The sequence below is a fragment of the Dromiciops gliroides genome, chromosome 2, assembly GCF_019393635.1.
Source record: "Dromiciops gliroides isolate mDroGli1 chromosome 2, mDroGli1.pri, whole genome shotgun sequence".
Classification (NCBI taxonomy): domain Eukaryota; kingdom Metazoa; phylum Chordata; class Mammalia; order Microbiotheria; family Microbiotheriidae; genus Dromiciops; species Dromiciops gliroides.
This window is the reverse complement of record NC_057862.1, coordinates 292,289,538-292,316,859: the sequence shown is the minus strand read 5'-3', so window position 1 is coordinate 292,316,859 and position 27,322 is coordinate 292,289,538. Positions and strand designations below refer to the sequence as shown.

The window sequence follows — 27,322 nt, the reverse complement described above, 5'->3', positions numbered from 1 at the left end:
CCCGGGTAGTTCTTGAGAGCATGACACTGCTTAAATAAATTTTACAGCTCTGGGCCAATCATGATTAGCCATTACCTTCAAAAGAACATTTTGAAACCTTAGCTTTTTTTGGGGGGGAGGGAGGGGGTTGGGCAATGAGGGTAAGTGATTTCCCCAAGGTCACACAGCTAGTAAGTGTCAAGTGTCTGAAGTCAGTTTTGAACTCAGTTCCTCCTGATTCCAGGACCGGTGCTCTATCCACTGTGCCACCTAGCTGCCCCCCAAAGCATTAGCTCTTTTTTTTTTTTTGTATGAGGTATTTTATTTTTTCCATTACATGTATAGAGTTCTCAACTTTTGTTTATACATGCTTTACAATTTCAGATTTTTCTCCCTCCCACCCCTCCCTCCCCCCCTCCCCTAGACAGCAGGTAATCTGATATAGGTTATATCTATATATCTCTATACATATACATATAGATAGATAGATATACACACACACATATATACACATAATAACATTAATCCTATTTCTGCATTAATCCTGTTACAAGAGAAAGAATCAGAGCAGTGATGCAAAACCTCAAAATAGAAAGAAAAAAAAAACCAACAGCACCCAAAACAAAAGAAATAATATGGTTCAATCAGCATCTATACTCCACAGTTCTTTCTTTCTTTTTTTTTTTCTTGGATTTGGAGATCCTCTTCTATCATGAGTTCCCTGGAACTCTTCTGTACCATTGCATTGGTGAGAAGAATATAGTCCATCACAGTAGGTCAACACTCAATGTTGATGATACTGTGTACAATGTTCTTCTGGTTCTGCTCATCTCACTCATCATCAGCTCACGTAAGACCCTCCAGGTTTCTCTGAACTCTTCCTGCTCATCATTTCTTACAGCACAATAGTATTCCATTGTATTCATATACCATAACTTGTCCAGCCATTCCCCAATTGATGGGCACCCCCTCAACTTCCAATTTCTTGCTACCATGTAAAGAGCAGCTATAAATATTTTTGTACATGTGGGTCCCTTTCCCCCTTCCATGATTTCTTTGGGCAAAAGACCTAAAAGTGGGATTGCTGGGTCAAAGGGTAAAAGCATTAGCTCTTAATGTGAATTACTAGCTCATCAAATTGGCTCTCTCTGGGCTATCTATACAGCCCAGCCAATGATCCCTTCACCTGGATGTTGCATTGTCCAATTAGAATGAAGCTCCCCTCTCATTGGCATACTAAAGCAGCTGCAAAGCTTTCTCTGCTGTTCCTTATCCAACCCAGACAGCAATAGGCCCTTGTGAAAAGCTTTACACTTCTCCAACTCTAGGTGGTACTAAAGGGCAATAGCTGTCACTGGACCTTTTGGCCAACTAAGTCAGTTCTCCCTCTGACCAATCAGGGGCTGCTCACTTCAAGTCTTCTATTAGCTGACTGCTTCTAACCATCACTGCTCAGGCAGCAGTTTTTTTCAGTCCCCTCCCCACCCCCTGCTGTGCCTTCAGTTCTCCTCAGGTTCTTCTTCCTCTCCTGCTGTTGCTGCCTCCTCCATTTGGAGGCTTAAATGACACCTCCCTGGTTCTCATTAGCTAACTTTTCGGTTAAAAAAAGTCACAACTCTCCGGGTTTCCCCTATTAAAAAAAAAAACAAAACACACTGCAAGTCTCCAAATGTTTTTGACTTCCTATCTTCTTATTTTTATTATCTTCTTTTGTTGCAAAACACATATACACAAATTAGCTGAGGTACCCACCATGCTTTGCAGCATGCTGGTCTCGTCTCTTCAGTGCCCTTGAAACTATTACTTTGTAATTACATTTCTCTAGTTTTTAATAAATAAAGGATCTTTTGCATGCGTTCCTACACAAGTGAGCCATCACTTCAACCTTGGTGATAATGAGATCCAAGTCCTCACATCCATACTGCAGATCATTTTCTTTCTAAAACTGTTCCAATCCCACCTGAAAGCTGTGTTTCATACACACAGACATCAGTGTATATTAAAAAGATGTTTTTTTTCCTATTCCTATTAGGTATCATCCACAACAGTAGCAATATCTTACATCATTTGACAATCAATAGAAATCTCTTTGCACAAAAACAAATCTTCTGCCCCTTTTATCATTAAATTCCTTATGAAAAGGGCCTTAAATAGAACGTTTCTAATCAATACAAATCACTTTGTTTGTACAAAAACACATTTTCTGCCCTTTTATCAGAATATTTCTTATGAAAGGGGCCTTAAAGCGACTGCTTCCCTTATGTAAGCTCAGCTGGTTCTCCTCAGCGAGGTAGACTTAAGTATGGTCAGCATCCCCTAATTTTTCATGTTCTGGAATAAAGCCTCGGTGACCCAACTATAATGCCACCAGGAACAATACCACAGGTTTTTCTCTGTGCATGCTAATGGTTGGGCAGGAGCCTTGGTCACCGATTCATGTGTAAACTTTGGAATCTCTGAAGATATAACTGTGGTCAGGGAGCCCGCCCATAGACTTTGAGCTCACATGGATTTGGGTTGGATCCTGTGGGTCTACCATCAGGGGGATCTGCTTCTTTCCTTTGCTCAATACTATCCCCACACTGTAGTAAAACTTCAGCCAAAGTGCTAAAATGAAGTTTAGCTACGACTTGTATCAAAGGTTTCTCCTCCTCCAGAAAGGTACTCCAAGTACAATACAGACATGAGTTATGAGACATCTTTTTACTTCCTCCTGGACAGAATCTGGATAAGATGCAAAGGACTAACATGTAAGCAAGAATAAATTCAAAAAGAGCTCATTGTCCTCATTATGCCACCCCTTTTGGTGATCAACAAATAGATATTTCCCTTTTACCTTGGACCTACATTGTTGGAGCAACCCACAGTAATTATCTTGTAGGGCTAGAGTCCAGATCTCTTGTCCAGCAATGATACAGTTTTAGGCTTTCAGCTGCAGGATCCTGGTCATGACTGGTTAGCCCAATCCCCCCCTGAGAAAGAATCTTAAGAAATCTTCCTCTGGGGCAACTGGTCCCTGGCTTTCAAACTCCATTTTTGGATTTCCCAACAGATAATTTCCAATGTCTGAAGTATGTCTATTTCTCCAGATTTCTAGTCATAGGCCCATGCTCAGAAAAGGCAATAGAAGGTAGTAATTGGAAAGTCCAGGAACTAGTCTCAGGTCTAGGCACCATTACTGCAAGTAACTATACTTCTGTTGTAAGTTGCAATTGAGAGACCTAAAGGGTATCCTGTGTATCCACATGATTTCTCCAGGAAACACATGCACTGAGTATTTGACTCCAGTGACACTGAAATGATGAGAAAGATAGAGAGTGAGTTCACCATGCTGACTTAGAGGTGACAGAAGGCCAGATAGGGAGGCTATAACATCTAATAAGACCTTGGTGGCTTCATGAGAAAGAGAAGTAATGGAGAGGGGCAGCTAGGTGGCGCAGTGGATAGAGCACCGGCCCTGGATTCAGGAGGACCTGAGTTCAAATCCGGCCTCAGACACTTAACACTTACTAGCTGTGTGACCCTGGGCAAGTCACTTAACCCCAATTGCCTCACTTAAAAAAAAAAAGTAGTAATGGAGATAGAGCTTTGGTGAAGTGGAACTCATCAGGAAGAGACAGATGATCATTAAGATAGAGAACTATGTATACTGAGGAGCAACCCAGACCTCATTCTTTAATGATACTGTGTGTTATATGGACTGTGAGAATATTATTACCAGGGACCCCCTGCTGAGAGACTTTTTTCTAACCATACCCAAGACCATGCCCAGGATCCAGAGCCAGAATCCAGAGATATACCCAGAGAACATCCCAAGAATCATCTGAGAAAAGATTTCCAAAGACTTAAATGGACATTTTCCTGTTTTCCTTTTCCCATTGTATACACTATTTGTAATGTCCACCTACTAACGGGGAATCCCCCCTTTAGTTTTTGTCAATGCGTCGCTCAACTTCTTTTCTCTCTTTTCATTCCCTTAACATTGTTAGTTATAAGTATATGTAAAGTGATTGCCTCACGTAAGGAAACTACTGTTTCTTAATGAAGCACAGGGGGAGTGTGAGATTATTACCAGGGACTCTCTGCTGAGAGAGCATGAGACCACTCTCAACCAATCAGCTTGAAGCAGTGTGGAAGGCAAATCATTTTGCCAGTTGGTGGTTGGAACTTTGTGAGAGGTGGAGCTCTGATCACTCCTGGAGCATAATTAGGTTTTCCTATTCTTTCAGAGACACTTGTTCTCTCTTCCTTAACTGCTAATATATTTTGGTTTTGGTTTATGCAAGGTAATGAGGGTTAAGTGACTTGCCCAGGGTCACACAGCTGTTAAGTATCGAGTGTCTGAGGTTGGATCTGAACTCAGGTCCTCCTGAATCCAGGGCTGGTGCTTTATCCACTGAGTCACCTAGCTGCCCCCAACATCTAATGTATTTTAATAAATGTTTAATGCCTAAACTGTTGTCATAGCTAGCTTTCCCCACACAGGGGACAGGTAAGGTGACTACACACATTCAGTTTTACTCATCACAGGACTTTATGGGTCTAAGGAGAAGAGATCTTTAGTATTCCTGAGTTCTTTCCCTACATGGATGGTGGAAGGGTTTTCCTCATCATCTATGGGTCCAGTTATGAGCCTTCAGTGTATTTTTTTAAAATAGAAAGTTGTATTTACTTAGAAGCATTCAGAATGCAAATAAAATAACTGCAATTTTTTGCAATTACAGAGTGAACAGATCAACAATTATTTCATATGCTGTATCAAAGACAACTGAAGATGAAAATGAACTGCATCCCCACATATAACTAATTTTTCTGTGCACCAACCTGTTTTAAATTCCCATACCAATTTACAACCCCCATACTGTATTGGGCAAGGTTAGTGGCTACTGAAAACACTAAAGGACAGGGTTAGCTAAAGACACATTTGGTAGTGTGTTAACTTTACAAAAAAAAGACACTGGATTAAATGCTTTACAGACAAGAAAAAACTCTCTAGAATCAACTTGTTGTCATTATCTTCATCTTCCTCCCTGTCTTCTTCATTTTCCTCATCTGATTTCTCCTCTTTCTTTTTCTTGCTCTTCGCAGTCTTGACAACCCCTACTTTTTTTTTTCCAAACTCACATCAGGTTTTCCTTTAGCCTGGTATATAGTGATATACTTTTCATATTTTTTTCCTTCAGTTTAGCTGCCTTTTTGTTTTGTTTTGTTTTTTGGTAAAGCAACTGGGGTTAAGTGACTTGCTCAGGGTCACACAGCTAGTGAGTGTCAAGTGTCTGAGGTCGGATCTGAACTCAGGTCCTCCTGACTCCAGGGCCAGTGCTCTATCCACTGTGCCACCTAGCTGCCCCTTAGCTGCCTTCTCTTCATAAACTTGCTTGTCATCTGCAGCAGTATTATTCAACATTTCTTCCATGGGGGGGGGGCACATCTCCAATAGAAAGATCAGAATGTGCCCCTTTGATTTTTGGATGATATGCAGAACAGAATAGGAAAAATGCTGAAGGAGGTCTCTTTGGTGCATTGGGATCCTTAAACTTCTTTTTTGTTTCTCCTTTAGGTGGTATGTAGGTTCTCATTTCTCTTTCATAACGAATCTTATCGGCTTTTGCCACATGCTCAAATTTTCTTCTTTCTTTGCAGACATTGACTTCCACCTTTCTGAGCATTTTTTTAGAAAATTTTGAGTTCCCAGAAGCATCCAAGTGCTTCTTCCTGTGTTCCTCTCAGCAGGTTTACCCAAGGAAGTACATGAAGACATTTCCCCTCCCTCCTCCCCCCCTCCCCCCTCCCCCTCCCCCCTGAGTGATTGCAGAGAAGCCAAGGATCCTTTTCAGGAGAACAAAATTAGCCAGATACTGAAATTACGAGGTTTTCCCTAGGTGGGGGGAGGGTGGGGTTTGAGCTACTGATTTCTAAAAGGAGTGTTTTCCACTGTGAAAGAGGGGCATGAGCCAGAGAGATTTTATGACAGATCTCCTAAAATTGTACATAGGTCAATAATATAGCCGCTGGCCCAATTTAAACATAGGGTACAGATGTAAAAGGACTTCTTTGGCCTTTTTCCCATTCTAAGAAGTTCTGTCTTTAGGTCATTTGATGGGTGTCAATGTGCCAAAAAGAAAAATCAAAACTTGATCGTATCACAGAGCCAGTCCAAGGTATTTCTGTACACGCAGGTATTTCTGGACCACTGTGTACTACTATCCTCTAACAACTCTCTCAATGCCTCATTCACTCTCCTTTCCAGCTCAGCTACCCACTTCTACTCAAGTCCCTTCTAATCCTGTGATTCTCTGATCTATAAACAAAGATTCTTTGATTTTTTTTTCCCCATGAAGAACTCTGCAAGTAGAGCCAAAGCAGTCCTATGGGGTCAGAATGCTACACTGTAGCAGATCACTGAAAGTGCAATCAGAGGGAACATGTTCAAATCACAACCCTCCAATTTACTTCTCTGTGTGATCTTGGGTGAGTCCTTCTGACTCACCTGTAAAATGAAGGCATTGGATGCTCTTAAAGGACTCTTCAAATCTTCTGACCATGTTATCAGCCAATTCCAGCCACAGACGGCCACTCTATTCATTTTATTTTGCTGCTCCCTTGTCCCCAGAGATGCCAAGGAGTGCCTGGAATTTAAAGCCTTTCATAATCTGGCTTCTACTTAACGTTACAGATTCATTTTTATATTGCTTCTCCCTCCTGATGGATCCCACTTCCTACATGAAGTCCCTAGTTAGCCCCTCACTCCCTTTTTTCCCCATTGGAATTATTTATTGTTGCTTTGTATATGTGATACCTGGGGGAACCCTCACTTTCAGAGTGTCCCCCAGAAATGGCTATCCTAGGTTCAAGGTCCTCTGTGTGCCCACAATCCTCTAAAACCTTAAGTCATGGCCCCACTAATGTGTTTATCTTTTTTGTTTTTTGGGTTTTTTTGCTGGGCAATGAGGGTTGCCCAGGGTCACACAGCTAGTAAGTGTCAAGTGTCTGGGGTCGGATTTGAACTCAGGTCCTCCTGAATCCAGGGCTGGTGCTTTATCCTCTAGGCATCTGCCAAATCCCATTATTTTCTCACAACACGGGTAGTCATAATAACAATAATGTATTATGATAATAACTACCTGATCTAATTCTCACAACAACCCTGTGAGGTAGGTGCTGTTATTATCTCCATTTTACAGATGAGAAAGTGGCATCAAACAGAGGTTGACTTACCCAAGGTCTCACAGCTAGTAAGTATCTGAGGTCAGGTTTGAGTTCAGATTTTTCCAGATTCCACCATGCACTGTGCCACCTAGCTGCCTATTGACCCCCCACCTGGGTAAGTGGCTGGAGAGCTTCAGCTCTAGTCTTTGGCTCTCTCTTCCTCAAGAGAAGACTGGGCTCTGCTTTGCACTTTCAGTTCCAAGGCCTGGTTTTTGTTGCTATTTATGTTTATAGCTCTTTGAAAAAAATTGTCCCTCCTTCGTGTTGAGGTTCAGCAGTAAGACCAGTCATGTGTAGCACAAGGGCAGGGGTTGGGGAAACACTTTTCCTTTTTTGTACATTTCCTGCCTGGCCTAGGTGTTCTCCAGAGTAAGGAGCAGAAAACATTTCATCTCCAGAAGCCTTAGGTAAGAAATGATTTTTGGAGGTGGGGGGGGGAGTAGGGGGGTAGGGGAGGGTCATCCCTAGTTTTTTTTTTTTTTTTAGTGAGGCAATTGGGGTTAAGTGACTTGCCCAGGGTCACACAGCTAGTAAGTGTTAAGTGTCTGAGGCCGGATTTGAACTCAGGTACTCCTGACTCCAGGGCCAGTGCTCTATCCACTGCACCACCTAGCTGCCCCAGGTCATCCCTAGTTAATGCCCTCAAGCTTACCTTTTCTTTGAAGTCAATTTGCTAACCCAAAGGCTTGAGTTTCTTTGTAAGAAGCCTTGCCCCTTTCCAAAGTAGGATCCCAGGAACTGCTGGGAGTCCCCAAGATCCTTTCAGGAGGGCTTCAAGGTCAATATTGCTTTCTTTTCTTTTCTTTTCTTTTTTTCTGCAGGGCAAGGAAGGTTAAGTGACTTGCCCAGAGTCACACAGCTAGTAAGCGTCAAGTGTCTGAGGCCATATTTGAACTCAGGTCCTACTGAATCCAGGGCCACTGTGCCACCTAGCTGCCCCATTACTATTTTCATAATAATACTAAGATATTTTTAATATCTAATATGGTAAATATCCATATGTAACCTACAAAACCACAACCTTTTCAATAATTTCAGGGTGTAAATGGGTCTTGAGACCAAAACGTTTGAAAACCCAGCATTCTAGAGCAAGAGTTTGTAACTTATACCATGTGAGATCGTTTTACTAGGCTGGTGAATGGTGCAAGGCCTATGGACCCCTTCCCAGAAAAAGATTTTTTAAATGCATAAAATAAAATCCATAGGATTACAAAGGAAACCAATTATGTTGAAATACAATTCTCAAAATATAAAAAAACCCCACAAAAGCAAAAACCCAATAACTCAAATTCATAGCAGGTTAAGAACCCCTGCTGGTGAGTCTTCCCTGTGCCTCCTGACTTTAAGCTCTGCAGTTTTCATTACCCCCCGTTTTTATCCATATGCTGTATTCCCACTAACTACTGAACGGTTCTAGGGTTCAAAGTTTACTAATTTCTCAACTTTAGGCCTTTTCAGTTCTAGGTGGAGGAAAGGTAGAAGCTAAGGTCAAAGGTCAGTCATCTTCCCTTTTACCATCCTAGCCCCTTTCTTGGCCTTTTCTAGGTAGATAAGACCAGTTGAAATCTAAAGGGGCGTTGAACTCTTATATATCAGTGTTTTCTATTTTCCTATCTCTGTACAAGTTGTTTCCCCCAGTAGAATTTCAGTTTCCAGAGGGAAGGAACGTTTTCATTTTTGTCATTGAATCTTCAGTGCCTCACATGGATTCAGGCACATAAACAACGAATAAATGCCTGTTGAATTGAATTGACTTGACCTGAAAGTCCCCATAATCTTTCTTGTGGGATCTTCCTAGGCTACTCTTAATAAAGGTAATTAATCTTGCATTTACTGAGGTCTAGAGTATGCCCAGGCCCACATTTGATGCTGTGGGTGAGTGGGGAAATCAACAGATAAATAAGTAAATACAGATGCTGTAGAAGTTCAGAGAAAATGTGGACTGGAGAAGTTATGAAGCAGAAACATCCCCTCATTCTCCAGGTCAAGGACAGAAGTAAAAGACAAGCACAATGAAATCCCCTTTTACTATTCTCCTGTGGGAAGGTCCTCATTGGGCACATCCCAACCTAGTCTCTGCCACCTCTTTGAGGATGCCAGGGAAAATGGGAAAATGCCACAAGAGAAGTGGAAGAGATTGCACATTTGGTTACCTTTATTCAGGGAGTGGCTTATAGAACAGGAGAGCTTTTAAAAAAAATAAAGTAAACTCTCTGTCACATATATGGTGGCCCTGAGCAAGTCACAGGTGGCTCTCCAAGAATACAAGTTATAGAACAGTTGCAGGATTTAATTGGTCACGGGGGCTTCCTCTTGGGAGTTCCTTACAGTGGTGAGACCATAGGCAAAAAACATTCCATTACTGACTCACTGAAGTTTACTGTCAACAAAGAAATAAACCCAACAAATGCCCATCAAATGCTGGGCAGGGACATGAAAACTCTGCTGCTACCTCAGTGCCAAGTATCCCTCAACAACCTAAAGAATGCCAAGGATCAACATTTGGGTTTTGTAACACACTTCAAGAAAAACAAAAACAAAATCAAGACTTTTTCCTTGTACATTATATGTAAGAGAAAAATTTGAGGAAGAGTTGGGGGATGCTCAGAGGGAAGGTAGAAGGCTGTCCAAAGTCACTGCATAATACATTACTGTTCCCATTTCTAAAGCTCCACATAAATTTTACAAAAACACTTTCCTCACAACAAATATGGGAGGGCGGGAGTGCAAGGATTATTATGGTAAAGGTCAGGAAAAAAATCTCACATCAAGGCTGCTTCTTTCTACCCATTACATTTCCTCATGACTCTGGGAGTAGCCCTGAGGGGTGGAAGTTAAGGATGGTGATTTTTCTAACTCAGTTTGCTTCCTATCCAAAATGATAAGTTTACATATGTATGTATGTATATGTATTTCTATAACTATATGTATATCTATATATCTATATATAGAGATCCCAATTAATGTAATCCAGTGCTTAAATGTACTTGAATTCTCACTATTTGAAATTATAGCTATGTAAAACATGGTAATTAGTTGTAATAAGAATAGTTTTTACAAAACAACCCCTCACCAAAGGCTGCAATACGATCTCCTACCAGTGCATATGGAATTCAGGGGAAAGTGAGCTCAAACTTAGAGAGCAGATGGGGCAAATGTGTAACTCACAGTTTTCTGGTTGCTTGCTGAAAGTCCTTTTCTCCCTTTCATGGGTGTCCTCAAGAATTTACCCGTAGGCATGGGAAAATTTCTTTGCTGGGCTGTTTGTAGAACTGAGAATCCATGTACCTTGTGATCTCCTGATGTAGACATGGCCAGCAGATGCTGCCTGCCGTCTCAAGAGATAATTTGAGAATAGGATACTGATAGGATTTTTTTTTTTTAAATCCTCCATACTGTTTGAGGCACAAAAGGTCTTCCAGCCAAAGGTAGGTGGGAAATAGAGCACAGCTGTGAAGCATTGAGCTCTCACGCTGCCTCTTCCCTGTAAACCTCAGAGGGTTTAACTGCATGACTCCCTCCTGGTTTGCTACTTGCAGGAATCTAAATCTCTATCTCTCACTTTTTAAGTGCTTTGTTATTTTATAAGAGATCCCATGACCAATTATCCTCAACCAATTTTTATACTCCTGTGCAACATCACTCTGTTCACAAAGGCTCATGGGAGACATCTAAATTGACCAAGGCTTTTCCCCACTTAATTGGAAAGCCTAGGTTAGATTTGATTCAATTGAGAAGTGTTCCCACCTGGTTTAGGCAATAGGGCATAGCTTTTTATCATTTTCTTTAGGTGAAGTGGGGGTAATTTGGTTATTTACCACCCTAATAGTTACCATTTTGTTGAGTAGAAAACTGTGGCTCAGAGAGGTTAGTGACTTGCCCAAGGTCACACAGGTTTGGGTGCAACAGAGCCAAGATTCAAGCCTAAGCCTCCTGTCTATAGATTTAGTATCTTTTCCACTTTGTTTCCATGTTTTTCATTATATACAAGAGATGTTTTTTCACTAATTTCTAAGAGGGACACTTAGGAAGTGGGGTATGCTCTAGTTTAGGTAAATCTAGTCTGTTGTGTTTTTAAAATTTTCATCTATCTATCTATCTATCTATCTATCTATCTATCTATCTATCTATCTATCTATCTATCTCTAATTTTACCTAGTCTGTTTTTGCTGCCTGCTTTGACATTTTCCTCTGATTCTTTACAGTGTAATGGACAGAGCATAGGTCTTTTTTTTTTTTTTTTTGGTGAGGCAATTGGGGTTAAGTGACTTGCCCAGAGTCACACAGCTAGTAAATGTTAAGTGTCTGAGGCCTAATTTGAACTCAGATCCTCCTGAATCCAGGGCTGGTGCACTATCCACTGCACCACCTAGCTGCCCTGAGCACAGGTCTTAAAGTCAGGAAGACTTGGGTTCAAATCCGGCCTCAGACATTTCCTATTTGTGTGACCCTGGCCAAGTCACTTAACCCTGTTTCCCTCAGCTTCCTCAGCTGTTAAATAAGCTGGAGAAGGAAATGGCAGACTACTCTAGTATCTTTACCAAGAAAACCACAAATGGGTTCATTAAGAGGTGGATATGACTGAAATGAATGAACAATGACAAACGTATGAGGATATGCAACAAGGAAATAGTAGCCCTTACCTTTGATATATGCTGCCCTACCATCTCTCTTTGGAAATGTATCTAGTCAACAGGGCAGTTGTAGTACATAGAGTGGTCTCAGAACATCCACTAAGTCTGAAGGGAACCCATGTAGGTGGACCTTTTTATATCCTTAGGTGACCAAGAAAGGAAGGGAATAAGTATTTATATAGAACCTACTATGTGCCAGGAATGATGTTAAGTTCTTTTCACAAATATTTTCACAAATATTATCTCATTTGATTTTCACAGCACCCTATAAGGTAGGTACAATTATTATCATTTCCATTTTACAGCTGAGGAAGCTGAGGCAAAGAGAGGTTAAATGACCTACACAAGGTCACAAACCTAGTAAGTGTCTGAGCCAGATTTGAACTTGGATCTTCATGTCTCCAGGCCCAGAAAACTGGGCACTGTTCCACCAGCTGCCTCTCTCTACCTTCCACCAGGAAGCTGCATCAATGAAGGTACAAAATGAGCCTTCAAGGGGGCAGCAAGGTGGCACAGTGGATAAAGCTCTCACCCTGGACCTGAGTTCAAATCCAGTCTCAGACACTTGACACTTACTAGCTGTGTGACCCTAGGCAAGTCACTTAACCCTCATTGCCCTGCAAAAATAAAAATTTAAAATTAAAAAAAATTTTATATATATAAAAACAAAATGAGCCTTCAAGTCCTGGCTTTGTCACCTTTTTAAGAAAATAAATGTGTTGGAGAGAGGGGAGGAGAACTCTGGTATATAGTTGTTCCACAATTTGTACCTCAAAAAGGTTGTTGAACAAATCAGGTTAGTTCATAGATGTGGGAACATTAAATTCTGTGGAAATAGTATCAGTATTGTGTTTCTAAGAAATCTTGAGGAAAACATTTTTTTAAAAAAAAGGAAAGAAGGGCGGCTAGGTGGCTCAGTGGATAAAGCACCAGCCCTGGATTCAGGAGTTCCTGAGTTCAAATCCAGCCTCAGACACTTGACACTTACTAGCTGTGTGACCTTGGGTAAGTCACAACCCCCAATGCCCTGCAAAAACCAAAAAAAAAAAAAGGAAAGAGAGACTCTGATGTGATTACAAGAAGGTTCTAGATCATCTGAAGAAGGGTGCATTGGAGTATGCTTTTTGGTAGTACAGAGCAGGCAGTAATACTGAAGAGGTCCTCGGCCTGGCAAAGCTAGATAGGGCCACCTGTTCTAACTCTGTTTTAAGGCTTATTTTTTGCTCTCACTACACGCTACCTCCTCTTCTGTTCACACTAACTCTTCTATCAGATGCTCCCTTCCCCACACCTCAACACAAAGGCTGGAGCACACTTTGTGGCCCTCTCATTTCTCTGGTTATTTTTGCCCCACACATTTGGAAGCTGGGAATTTCTAGTATCTAACAAGCATAGCCAACCGCTCCTCTTATGAACATTCAGGGATTATTTATACAGTAGTAGACATGGGAAACATTCCTATCCAAGTCCACGGAGAGTGAAGGGATCTTCCTGCCTGAGTCACCTATCCCCAAGGACCTTCATGTCTAACATCTTCATGTTAACACATCTTCATGACTAACAGTTTTGTGCTGGCTGGGGCACCAGAAAGGAGGAGAGGTCAAGATCAGCTCCCCAAGGTCAATGATCTCCCAGCTGTGTTGTTTTTTGACTCAGGTGCCACAGTCTTATCTACCATATAAAGGGTCTTTTCAGGTAATGGCTCTTCCTTGAGATTGCTCAAGTGGGTTTCTGTTTTGCATTCCAGGTCAGTTCCCGGTGAGCTAGAAGCCCTTTATCTCACCTCTCCCCTAAAGCTTTTCAGGCCCATAACGACTTCCCATTGAACCTTTTGGATTTCAGAGAGGTGTTCCCAGTCTCCGTTCCCAGTCTGTTTCCATTTGTTTTCCTAGCCTATGCTTTCATCCAAGGATGAATTGTTGCAAACTACCCCACACTGCAACTTTGTAGATCTCAAACCAGTGAAGGGGAGGCACGGAGAGGGTGGCTTGCAGTGCTTCCTCCCAAAACAGATGCTTGTGACTCACCAGGAGTGGGCTAACACCTTTACACAAGACATTTCCTGGATAATTCTTCCCTCACAACCCATGTTCCAATCAATCCCTGTAATCCATTGCTTTTTTGGGTCACCCATAATTTTAATGCTTTGAAGGCTGTGGTATTTCATAATTTACAGTCACATAGAATTACTGGAAGAATATTAATGTTAGAAAGGTAGGTTTTCTTGTGGTGAGCAGCTTAGGTTCATTAAAAATGCGGCTCAATATCCCAAATATAATACAGTATGTTCTCTTCCTCTTATTCAGAAAGCTGGTTTTGGTGTTTCATTTTTAAGAAAGAATATTGAAATTGTGGAGACCTCATTTTTAGACTTTATTAACATTTATCATCTCTTTGTTAACCTGAACATCTATATTATAAAAACAAAGTAAATGAAAAAGGCATAGTTCCTAGATTACAACATGTAGCTAGGTAGGCAGCTAGTTGAGTTCATATATGCATATATGTTAGTCATGAAGAAGGTCCTTGGGGATAGGTGATTCAGGCAGGGAGATCCCTTCACTCTCTGTGGACTTGGATATGAATGTTTCCCATGTCTACTACTGTATAAATAATCCCTGAATGTTCATAAGAGGAGTGGTTGGCTATGCTTGGCAGATACTAGAAATTCCCAGCTTCTACACATATGTAGAAAAATATATGTGTAGACTATATATGAATATAGAACATGTAGTATATATATATTAGAATAAAATATGTATGTATGGGTATATATCTATTCGTATACACATATGTACTGTGATAAAATAATGGGATTTAGCAGATACTCAAAGGCCCACCTGGAGATTAATCTAAACTGATTGAATTAAGTGAGAGTGATTGACTGCTGATTAGCCTACCTCAGGTTAACTAGATTGTAATCATACCTGGCTAACCCTTGAGAAGGTATTGTTCTCAAAAGCTAATTCAACTCGAGACTACCTTCAAGTCCAGTGAACAATGGATTTGGATGATGCCTACAAATCATTTTGAAGCAGTGTGTAAGGACCGTCTCAGCTCTGGACCTATAAAAAGCTTCCACACTCAGTTTCATGATTGAAGCAGGCTCATGGCGGAGGACTTGAGGAAGAACCAAACCAGCCTGGAACTCTAGGCTAGATAGGCCTTTTCTTAATTTTCTTAACTCCACGTGTTCTCTTTTTTCTAATACCTAGTATGCTTTAACAAATGCTTAATGCCCAAAGACTGGTGCTAAAGCTTCTAATTTAAGGCAACCACACATTTAGATTTTAAACATCACAGGTGAGGACCACACATTTAGATTTTAAAAGACACAGTACACATGCATGTACAGGTATACACACTGAGACTCAGGCTGCCTGTGTGGTCACATGTAGTCCAAGCAATCTGCATTTTTCATATACTTGTTTTTCTAATATAGCTATTCAGAATAGCAAAGAAATGCTGATAATGTTGACTATGTTATATGTGTATTTTTTTCTTTCTTTCTTTTTTTTTTTTTTAGTGAGGCAATTGGGGTTAAGTGACTTGCCCAGGGTTACACAGCTAGTAAGTGTTAACTGTCTGAGGCCAGATTTGAACTCAGGTACTCCTGACTCCAGGTCCGGTGCTCCATCCACTGCGCCATCTAGCTGCCCCATATATGTGTATGTTTTAGACAGATAATGTAAATGGATCCTAAACTTGGCCTAGAGTTGAATAGAAAGTTAAGATCAGACTGGAATGCTGTTGAGTCATTTCAGTTGTGTACAACTTTTCATGACGATTTGGGGGTTTGTTGCAAAGATATTGGAGTGGTTTGGTGTTTCCTTCTCTAGCTCATTTTACAGATGAGGAACTGAGGCAAGAAGGGTTAAGTGGCTTGCTCCAGGGTCACACAGATACAGTGTCTGAGGCCAGATTTGAACTCACAAAGATGAGTCTTCCTGACTTTAGCCCCAGCACTCTATCCACTGCATCACCTAGCTGCCCTTTGTGTAGGAATACATTTGGAAATTGTGCTAGGCTGTCAAGATACTAAGGTACTCATTTGCCATAAAAGTCCATCACCACCATTCTCTCTTTGATGCCATGTGGCTTCACATCATGAAATACCACAATCAGAAGAATAAAAATAATAAGAAATCAAATGACAATGGGATGGTGGAGCTAAGTAGGCTATAGCATATTACAAGTGATGATTTGTGTGGTAAAGGACAGAAGAGAGGTCATTGATACCATAGGTGACCAGAAAAGATGGAGTCACGTCTTAAGAATAAGTCACCACTGGGGGCAGCTAGGTGGTACAGTGGATAGAGCACCGGCCCTGGAGTCAGGAGGACCTGAGTTCAAATTTGACTTCAGACATTTGACACTTACTAGCTGTGTGACCCTGGGCAAGTCATTTAACCCCAATTGCCTCACAATAAAAAAAAAAAAAGGAGAAAGAATAAGTCACCATCAAAGTGCCATTTGTTACTTGGATATTTAAAAAGTGAGAGGAAGGCCACTAGTATGTTGCCCGAACCCTCCATGGACCATTGCAGGAAAGATAAAGCTAAGAATTACAAAGGATGAGATGTGGATGGACTGTGGCCTTTGTGGGTGGAGTAATCCATGGGTCTATGGAAGTATCAGCATCTGAATCCATTCTAGTCTTAGAATACACTCCTAATCCTTTTGTATAGGCTCCATCATTATATATAGACCCCATAGAAGATACTCCCAATTCTTCTGTAAGGCCCCATGGTTATCACAGATAACTACTTTAATCTGATGTAAAAGTTTCTGGAATGACAACACATGCTTATTTTTTTGTTTGTTTTTTGTGGGGCAATAAGGGTTAAGTGACTTGCTCTAGGTCACACGGCTAGTAAGTGTCAAGTGCCTGAGGCCAAATTTGAACTCAGGTCTTCCTGAATCCAGGGCCAGTGCTCTATCCACTGTACCACCTAGCTGCCCCCTCATGCAGTTATCTTACCAGCCAAACTACCCTGAGGCCAAGTATATACAAGGAGGTAGCAAATAACTAGCAGATAATAGTCAAGAGCTAGCATTTATATTGTACTTTAAGATTTGCAAAGCATTTGAAATGTTTTCTCATTTGATCCTTAAAACCCTGTGAGATAGATGCTATTATTATCCTCATCATGCAAATGAGGAAACTGAGGCTCCAAGTCCATACCTAGCCAACTTTACACCACTATCTGTCTTTGAGAAGTGGGACTATACACACACACACACACACACACATACACACGTGGGTGCACACGTGCACACATGAACATGCACACCCCCATGTGTGTATGTATCTCTGTGTGAGTATGTATGGGGTCTGTGTATGTGTTCCAGCTCTAAATCTATGATCCTATATATATATTTATATATATATGATACATATACATGTCTTGATGTTTTCAGTATCAACCTCTTGTGTAGAGAATCATGCCTGTGTGTTTAGCATTTCTCTTGTGTGGAAGAAATAAATAGCTGTCCCATACTTGATTTGTATGATCCATTGAGTACTTTTCTATTCCATTCTCCTTTTGGCAGAAACCCCATATATGTATAAGCCACCCATTTATGTATAAAATCCAAGTTTTTCATCATTTTTTCCCTTAGGGGTCTGTGATGGGACATAAAAAGCCAAAGGGGTAAGAAAAAGAGCCTAACTCTTCTCATTAGAGCTCAGCTACCCCAGGTCTGAACTTGGTCCTTCTACCTGGATTCAAAACAGAGAGGCCCATTAATGAGGAGGGGGGGCACAGCAACAAAAGTGGCTCTTTGTTATTACCTACAAGCAACCTAAATAAGTCTGATATAAATTAATTTACCAGAGGTCAGCTTGGTGGTGCAGTGGATAAAGCACCATGCCTGGATTCAGGAGGACCTGAGTTCAAATCCAGCCTCAGACACTTGACACTTACTAGCTGTGTGACCCTGGGCAAGTCACTTAACCCTCACTGCCCTGCAAAATCAATCAATCGATTAATTAATTAACCAGAACCTGCTATTCACATCATAGCAAGTTTGCCAGATAATTTCCAACTTTTCATTTCAATTTCACAGTTTGTATTTGCTCAGCTAGAATGATATAGTAGAAACCAAGATGTAAGTTTGATCTGGCCCTGGGGATCACTGGGTATTGCTGTCCAAGATGCCCAGCCTAGGAGCCCATTCAACTTCATTGACAGTCCCTGATGTGTGCAGTGAAAAGTCATGGAAGACACCACCGCTGGCCTTCAGAGATGCTGCAATCAGTCATCAGAGTTCCCTGGAGGTTGGGGCACTGCTCAACGGGTTCTTCCTCTGCTCTATGGCTTGCAAATTTCCACAGCAATATATCTAATCCTTGTGACTCAGAGTGACCATCTGCTGAGGCAAAATGCCTTTTCTCCTGTTAGCTCTCTATGTACTCTCATCTCTATCCAGCTTAGCCCTATCTCTGCCTACCCTTTCTACTTCAAATCTCCATCTCAATTAAAACATCTTTTATTTTTTAAAAAAAGTCTTATTGATGTCTTGTTTTTTGCACTATATCTTTCCTAGTATATTCCCCTGCTCCATGAAATTCTCCCTTGTAACAAAGAACAGTTAAACAAAACCAACTGTCAAAATGGCCATATTTGAATGTATATATAGCATTCCACTCCCAATAATCTCTCACCTGTCTACCTAGAGGGAAGAAGTGTGTTCCCTGTTCTCTGGAACCAGGATGCTTCATTGCAATGAATTTGAGTTTGGCTATCTTTCTATTTGGGGGGAGGGGTGGTTAAAGCCCTTCACAACTTGGCCCCTTTCTACTTCAATCATTTTCTTAGACTTTACTCCCTTCTTTGTACTTCATGGTCCAGGGACACTGGCCTTCTTAGTATTTCTTATATATGACATTCTATCTCCCTTGCCTTTTTTTTTTTTTCATTTCAGGGTCACACAGCTAGTAACTGTCACGTGTCTGAGACTGGATTTGAATTCAGGTACTCCTGAATCCAAGGCCAGTGCTTTATCCACTGCGCCACCTAGCTGCCCCCTCTCCCTTGCCTTTTTACTGGCTGTCCCCTGTACTTGGAAATGTGCTCCTTTCTTGTTCCTGCTTCCAGGCATAGCTCAGACCTTATCTTCTCTAAGAGGCCTTTTCTGGTACTGATCAATTATAGTGACTTCCCTCTGAGATTGCCTCCAATATTCTCTGAATATTTCTTGTATATACATAGTTGGTGGTATGTTGTCTCCCTCCATTAGAATATGAATTCCTTTAAGCTGTCTTAGGCTTGTTTTTGCCTTTCTTCATTTCTGAAATGCTTAACACAGTGTCTGGCCCTTAGTAAGCACTTAAATGTGTGAGAACAAGGGGCCCTGCCCCCGGCCGAGAAAGACATGAGGTGACCTTTCTGAGGTTTCTAAGGTCAGATTGGCATCTTGTAAGTTGCCTCTATTCGTAGACCACCATTAAATCATGTCAATCAACTGACTTGAATGAGACCAGCCAATTAGCTTGGACCTGTGTGTGAGGACCACCCCTCTTCCGGTTTCACAGGGGGCTTCTGGGTCGAACTGACTGGGATTCAGTCTCTTTTTGGAAGCATGAGTAGCTAGGTGAAGGAATGCTTTCTCTCTCTCTCTCTCTCTCTCTCTCTCTCGAGCATAGGTCTGAGATAGAGTTTTTCCATTCTTTCAGAGACATGTGCTCTCCCTCTCTCTTTACTAACTTCTAATATACTTTAATAAATGCTTAAAAGCCTAAACTGTTGCTGAATTTATAAGTAAATCCTAACTAGTTTCCCCCACAAAATTGGGGGGGGCAGGTAAGGACACACACATTAGATTTTAAACATCAAAAATGCATGCTGACTGATTGCTTTGCTGCTATATGGGCCTTTCTGTCTGACTTGTAAATGAAATTTCCTCTATGCGTTGTCTCCCCCTTTAGAATGGGAGCTCCTGGAGAATTGGCAGTCTTGCTTTTCTATTTGTTTTCCCAGTACTTACCATGGCAACTAGGTAGTGCAATGGATAGAGCACTGACCCTGAAGTTGGGAAGACCTGAGTTCAGATCTCACCTCAGACATTAGCTGCATGACTCTGGGCAAGTCACTTAGTCCCAATTGCCTTAAACATCTGGGGCCATCTCCAGTTGTCCTAATATATATCTTGCCACTAGACCCAGATGGCTCTGGAGGAAAGAGTAAGGTTGGTGACATTGCACAGCCCTGCCTCACTTCAATTCAGTGCAAGTCATGACATGAGCCTGATGTCATGGTCCTCTTTGGGAACAAAGGACAAACAACAACTTAACATGATGTTTTGTACATAGTAAGCACTTAATAAAGGCTTTTTCATTCATTCATTCTTTCTATTGTTCATCTTCCTATGGTTCTCAAAGGAAACATCAATGTAGTACAAGCTCTGTCATGTCCTAAAAAAGATGGAAGTCATTTCAATAACAGCTGATAGATTGCAGGTCTAATGCCTGAGGATAAGCCTACTAAGGTTGATTCATCACCAGAATTAGGGTTCGCTGTGGCAAGTCATAACGACTATTTGCTAAGCTGTGGAAAGGTTTAGAGTTGTGTCAATGGAAGGAGTGCCCATGTCATTGAAATCATGGATCTTTCAAAGAAGAAGAGACTGAATGTTGAAGTTGTACTTCATGATTTGCTTTGATGGATCTATGATCAATGAACAAAGTACTCTCTTGAGTGATGAGTAATGTACCCCATCCATGCACACCTGACTGGGTTGGTGACTCCTATCTGTGTCTTCCTTTCCATTTTCCACAGGGACTCCATACTTTTCATGGATCCACACCCCCACACTCACATTCCCTCTGCTTATACATACTCACAACTAACTAATCACCCTCTGCTTCTACAGTTTCCATCTTCCCATGTGCTGTCCAAAAACAAAACACAAAACATCTGTGACTGCTGAATACCAATGTAATGGGGCCAGGTCCCCTTCCTGTAACATCCAGAACTAGCTTCAGCAAAATGTCCTCCATTCTCTTATAACCTGGGAACAATCAATCCCTACTATAGGCATTTAGGAGTCTTCTTTGCCTCAGGATTTAACTGCCTGCCTTTTAAATAGGGTATTCTTGCAGTCTAATTAGTAAGGACTACCTTTTAGGTAGTAAAAGTAATTTTAAAAATATTAAGAATATTTGGGAAACATTATCAATCCAGACAATCTGGAGCTAGAATTGATATTATATATCCATCCCCCAGGGCAGGTTTTTTTTTAAGTGAGGCAATTGGGGTTAAGTGACTTGCCCAGGGTAACACAGCTAATAAGTGTTAAGTGTCTGAGGCCGGATTTGAACTCAGGTACTCCTGACTCCAGGGCCGGTGCTCTATCCACTGCACCACCTAGCTGCCCCCAGGGCAGTTTTACAAACTGTGGAGTGGAAGAAAGAGTATGGGAGGCTCTCTTGGGGAACATGAAGCAATAGCCAAAATTATTGGATATTTTTCAGTACAATCCTTATATATATATATATATATATATGTATATATGTGTATATATGTGTATATGTGTGTATATATATATATATATACATATACATCTTCCCCAACAATTATAAAATTCCAAAGTAAAAAAAGCAAATCTAACATGTGCCAAATTTGTTCAACTGACAGTGAATATACTCCAGCAATGATCTAATATGGTATGCATTCATGAAACAAAATTTGAGTCAAATCTCAATTAAATGATTTTTCACTGTCACCATCCTATCACTGAGACTCCTGACACAAGTGAGTTGTGTCACTGTGCTCTTTGATGCCTTTGAACATGAAGTATATAAATTCAAACTTAAATAACATTGGTGAGAAAATTGTCAACCATAGTGTCTTTTATGTTTCTCAATGTCACCAATTTATTTAGTATACTATAAGATGATTTTCCAAATAATAGCAATTTTAAAAATGGAAATAAGTCAAAAATAGTTGTAAATAATTATTTTTAAAATTTCAGCAATTAAATTTAAATTTATTATCGTATTGTATTGCATTATTTTAATGTGTTATTTTATTTTTAAATGAATATTATTGATATATTTTCTTTATATCTTTTTTCATTACCTAAATTTTCTCCCTTTCCCCCTCCCTGAGAGCCATTCTATATTATAAACAATGTTTAAAGAAAAATGTAAACAAGAGAAAAAAATCAGCAAAACTGATCAATACAATGAAAAAAATCTGACAATTTTTGACCACACTTATTGACTAGCAGCTGTACCTCTGCAAAAGAGTGAAAGGAGGTTTCTTCTCATTTCTTTTCTTTGGGGCTAACCTTGTTCTCTGTAATAATATTTATTTTCAATTGCTTTGTAGTTGTTCTTTCCATTTACATCATTGTGGTCATCATGTATATTGTTTTCTTGCCTCTGCTTACTTCATAAAATTCCTTGATCATTGGGGCATCTTCTTTGTTTCTCATTGTTTTTAACCACAAAAAATATGGTTATAAATATTTTGATATATGTGGGGCTTTAAAAAAAAAACCAATGACCTCTTTGGGATATATGCCTAGCAATGGAATTTCTGAGTTACAGGGTATGGACATTTTAGCCCATTTATTTGCAGAATTCAAAATTGCCTTCCAAATTGGCATACTAAGTCACAGCTCCACCAACATACATATATCTGAATATGGTGTGTCTGTCTTTCTACAACCCTTCCAACACCAACTATTTCCATCTTTTGCCATCTTTGGCAATTGCTGAATATAAAACCTCAGAGTTGTTTTGATTTGAATTTTCCTTTTTGTTAATGATTTGGAGCATTCTTTCACGTGGTTGTTAATAGTTTGTAATTCTTTTGAGAACTAGTTGTTCATATCCTATGGACATTTATCTTTCAAAGAATAGCTTTGGTTCTTAAATATTTTTATTAGTTGTCTATACAACTTGAATACCAAATCCTCATCTAAGAAATTTGATACAAAGATTTTTTTTCCCTGTTTGAGTTTCATAAATTTTCTTTTTGTAGAACCTTTTCAATTCCAGGTAATCAACATTATTTTATCTTTTGTTATTGCCTCTATCTATTGTTTGATTAAGAACATATTTTCTATCAATAACTATGAAAGGTATATGATCTACTCCTCTTCTAATTATCCCTATTTTTAAAAAGTGAAACTATATCCCATTGTGATATATTATTAAAAATTGAAAACAAAATCTACTGAATTAGGTGAAACTACTATAAGAAAACATAATAGACAGTTTAAGTAGTAAAGACATAGAAACCTACAGCAAAAAGTCCAAATCCAAAATATCTCATCCATTATATTTATCTTTGGAATTCACAAGTGCTTTTGCCAGTGGAAAGGGAAAAAACCACACAGTTTACATATACAAATGCTTTCAGTGAAGAGAGCATAAAAGCTAATGAATTGAAATGACATCTTGAAAATATGTATGCATAATGTTTTGGCAAGGCAATTTTTTCAGAGAAAATGAGATACTTTTTTTTTTTTTTGCAGGGCAGTGAGGGTTAAGTGACTTGCCCAGGGTCACACAGCTAGTTAAATGTCAAGTGTCTGAGGCCGGATTTGAACTCAGGTACTCCTGAATCCAGGGCCTGTGCTTTATCCACTACGCCACCTAGATGCCCCCCAAAATGAGATTCTTTTAATAAGCAAAACCAAACTTTTCAAAAACCATGTCTGTTACATTAAAAGGATTGTTTGCACAGTATAAGATTGGTTACAGAATTGCAAAGTGTAGAAAACCTCATTTGATAGGGGAAACGTTGATGTCAACTACAGCTATTGATATATTCAAAACAATGCTTTGGTGAGTCATCTGAAAAGCTGCCTTTGATGCAATAATATAGGAAAAAAGAGAATTGCCTTTATGTCTGAAGACCTTCATAATAAATTTACTAAGAAATAAAAAATTTTCCATTTTGCATTGCAAGTAGATAAAGCAACATAGAAATTAAAGATGCTCATTTGATTCTGTGTATATGTATAAATTGACATTAGTGTAGTTTTGTTATTATGTAAACCTATCAATGGTAATACCACATGAAGATAAATTTTCAGTAGAATTTATGGATTTTTAAATGCAAATGATATGAGGAGCAATTAATAGACTGCATTGATAGAGTTCAGCCAGCATCAAAATGAAATGCAGATACTAGAACTACTTAAAATTCAGTCACTCCACACAGTTGCATAGCCTGGGTTGCTTAGCTAAGAGGGGGAGGACTCTTTCCCTGGGAAGCTCTTGAGGAAACTAAGACTCTGAGACCAATGAAACCACTGAGGTTTTCTGGAACCAAGTCCCATGCTCTTTCTTGTGTATTACATATCTCCTATACTTATCCTATTGAATTAGAGATGGTTTGTCTTGAAAATGGTGAAGTAAAGACAGAAACTCACCTGAGCTCTCCCAAATTCCCCTCCAAATTATTTTAATATAATGCCTCAAAATGAATTCTGAAGCAGCAGAACCAACAAAAAGATGAGGAGAAACAATTTTACAGCCCAAGATAACTTACAAGGTTGACAGGAAAGGTCTGTCTCACTGGGGTGAGAGTGGAGCACAGTCCAGCACAGGCTATGCCATGGCAAGCCAGCAATAGACCTTGGGGATGACTGAGTAGCTTTGGAGATCTCAGCTCCAAATAAGCATGGTAAGGAGGTCAGACAACTTCAGAAATAGATTATAGGAGACTCTTTGCTGGCACTGGGTACAAGATTCTGTTGCATTGCAAAGATGTAGTTCTCAGAGCAAAAAGAACCACTAGCACATTAGAGCATGCAATACAGGGAAGCAGGGACCTTGGTTACAGTTCCAGGGCAGAAAAGAATGCTTGTATTCACTCATAGGCCAGAGCACAGGCCAGGAGAGCTTCTTCTTAGATCATACCACCTTTGAAGAACTGAAAATTTAAAGACTCCCAGGACTAGTGCTCAAAACAGCAGCATAAAAAACCTGAAGCTTGGCACAGTGCTCGCTCCATCTCAGGTGCAGAGCCCAGCTTTAAACTAAAGTCAAAAGCCAAGAAATAGGCTGAAAAAAATGAGCACACAACAATGAAAATAACCTGATCATAGTAAGTTAATAAAGTGACAGGAAAGGTCAAAACACAAACTCAGAAGAAAACAACAAAGTCAAAACTGCTATCTCAAAAGCCTCAAAGAAAAATGTAAATTGGTCTCATGTCCAAAAAAGAAAAACACTGGAAAAGTTCAAAAAGGATTTAAAAAATCAAATAAGAGAGGAAAAGGAAAAGGTGGGAAAAGAAGTGAGAGTGATGCAAGAAAATCATGAAAAAAGAGTCTTGGTAAAGGAGGAACAAAATATACTTTAAAAATTAATACCTTAAAAAATGGAATAGGCCAAATGATAAAAGAGGCAAAAAAAATCCACTGAAGAGAAGAACTCCTTAAAAAGTAGCATCACAGATTGAACCATACGATTTCTATTTTTTTCTTTTTTTGAGGTTTTTCCTTTTTACTCTGATTCTTCTTTCACAGCTTAACCAATGCAGACATGTTTAATATGATTCTACATATATAACCTATATCAAATTGCTTGCTGTCTTGGGGAGGGGGGAGGGAGAAAAAGTTGGAACTAGAAATCTTATAAAAACAAATATTGAAAACTATTTTTACATGTAACTGGAAAATAATAAAATACTTTTATAAAAAATAAAATTAAAATATGTTGAATTAAAAAAAAGTAGCATCGGCCAAATGGAAAAGGAGGTACAAAAGCTCACTGAAGAAAATAATTCCTTAAAAATTAGAATTGGAAAAAAAAATTAGAATTGGTCAAGTGGAAACTAATGAGTCCATGAAAATAAAGGAAAAAGAAAACAAAATCAAAAGAATGAAAAAATAGAAGAAAATAAATACCTCATTGAAAAACAACTGATCTGGAAACTAGATTGAGTAGAAATAATTTAAGAACTATTGGACTACCTAAAAGTAGTGATCAAAAATGAATCTAGACATCATATTTCAAGAAATTTTCAAGGAAAGTTTCCTTGATATCCTAGAACAGAGGGTAAGATAGAAATCAAAAGAATCTGCTGATCACCTCTTCAAAGAGATACCAAAATGAAAACTTCCAAGAATATGATATCCAAATTCCAGAGCCCCCATGTTAAGGAGAAAATATTGTAAGGAGCCAGAAATAAACAACTCAAATATTGTGGAGCCAGAGTCATAATAACACAAGATTTAGCAGTTACGTATTAAAGAAAGAAGGTAGATGCCACAGTGGATAGAATGCCTGGCCTAGAATTGGGAAGACTCATATTCATGAGTTAAAATCCAGCCTCAGATACATACTAACTGTATGACCTTGGGCAAGTCACTCAACTCTGTTTGCCTCAATTTCCTCATCTGTAAAATGAGTTGGAGAAGTAAATGGCAAATCACTTCCATACCTTTGCCAAGAAAACTCCAAATGGGATCATAGAGAGTTGGACACGACCAAATAATGACAACACATTAAAGGATCGAAGGGCTTGGAATATGATATTCCAGAGGGCAAAGAAGCTCATATTACAACCAAGAATCATCAACCCAGCAAAATGGTATAATCCTTCATGAGGGAATATTGGCATTTGTTGAAATAAAGGGTTTTCAATATTCCTGATGAAGAGACTAGAGCAGAACCGAAAATTTGATGTTCAAATCCAAGACTCAAGAGAAGCATAAAAAGGTAAAGAGGAAAGATAAATCATAAGAGATCTAATAATATTAAACTGTTTACATTACTACATGAGAAGATAATAGTTGTAACTCCTAAGAACTTTATTATTAGGGAAGTTAGAAGAAGTATACATAGACAGAGGCCATGGGTGTGAGTTAACTATGATGGGATGATATCTAAAGAAATTAAATTAAGGAGTGAGAAAGAAGAATATCCTTGGAGAAGGGGGAAAGGAGTAGGAGAATCAGATAAATTATCTCACATAAAAGAGACATGAAAGAGCTTTTACAGTGTGTGTGGGGGAAGATTGTGGGGGTGTAGCAGGTAGCTTGAACCTTGCTCTCATTGGAACTGTCTAAAAGAGGGAACACACTCAATTAGTTATGTATAAAACTCTATTTTACTTCCCTGGGGAAGTAGGAGTGGATGAGGATAATTGGGGGGACTTGTAGAAAGGAGGGTGGTGGTCAAAAGCAAAATCATTTTGAGGAGGGACAGGATGAAAGGAAAAAGAGAGAGAAGATAAACAGAAGAAAAAACAAGAAGGGAAATAGTAATCATAACTTTGAAAAAAATTTTACCAAAAATTTTTCTGATAAAGGTCTCATTTCTCAAATATATAGAGAATTGAGTCAACTTTATAAGAATATAAGTCATTCCTTAAACGATAAATGGGTCTCCCTCATCATGTGATCCTGATTGCTGGGAAAGGGGGGGAAAGGAAAGGAGCCATTAGTAAGCACCCTTCTCCCAGATGAAATTCACCTACCAGACATTCCCCAGACAACTTCAATCAGCTTTTGAGGGGGGCCCATATTTTCCC

The 27,322-nt window shown here is 39.6% G+C and overlaps 1 pseudogene; it reads right to left on the bottom strand.

Moving 5' to 3' along the window:
- Positions 1 to 2,453: 2,453 nt before the first annotated feature.
- Positions 2,454 to 6,565, bottom strand: LOC122738752 (annotated as a pseudogene).
- Positions 6,566 to 27,322: the final 20,757 nt, after the last annotated feature.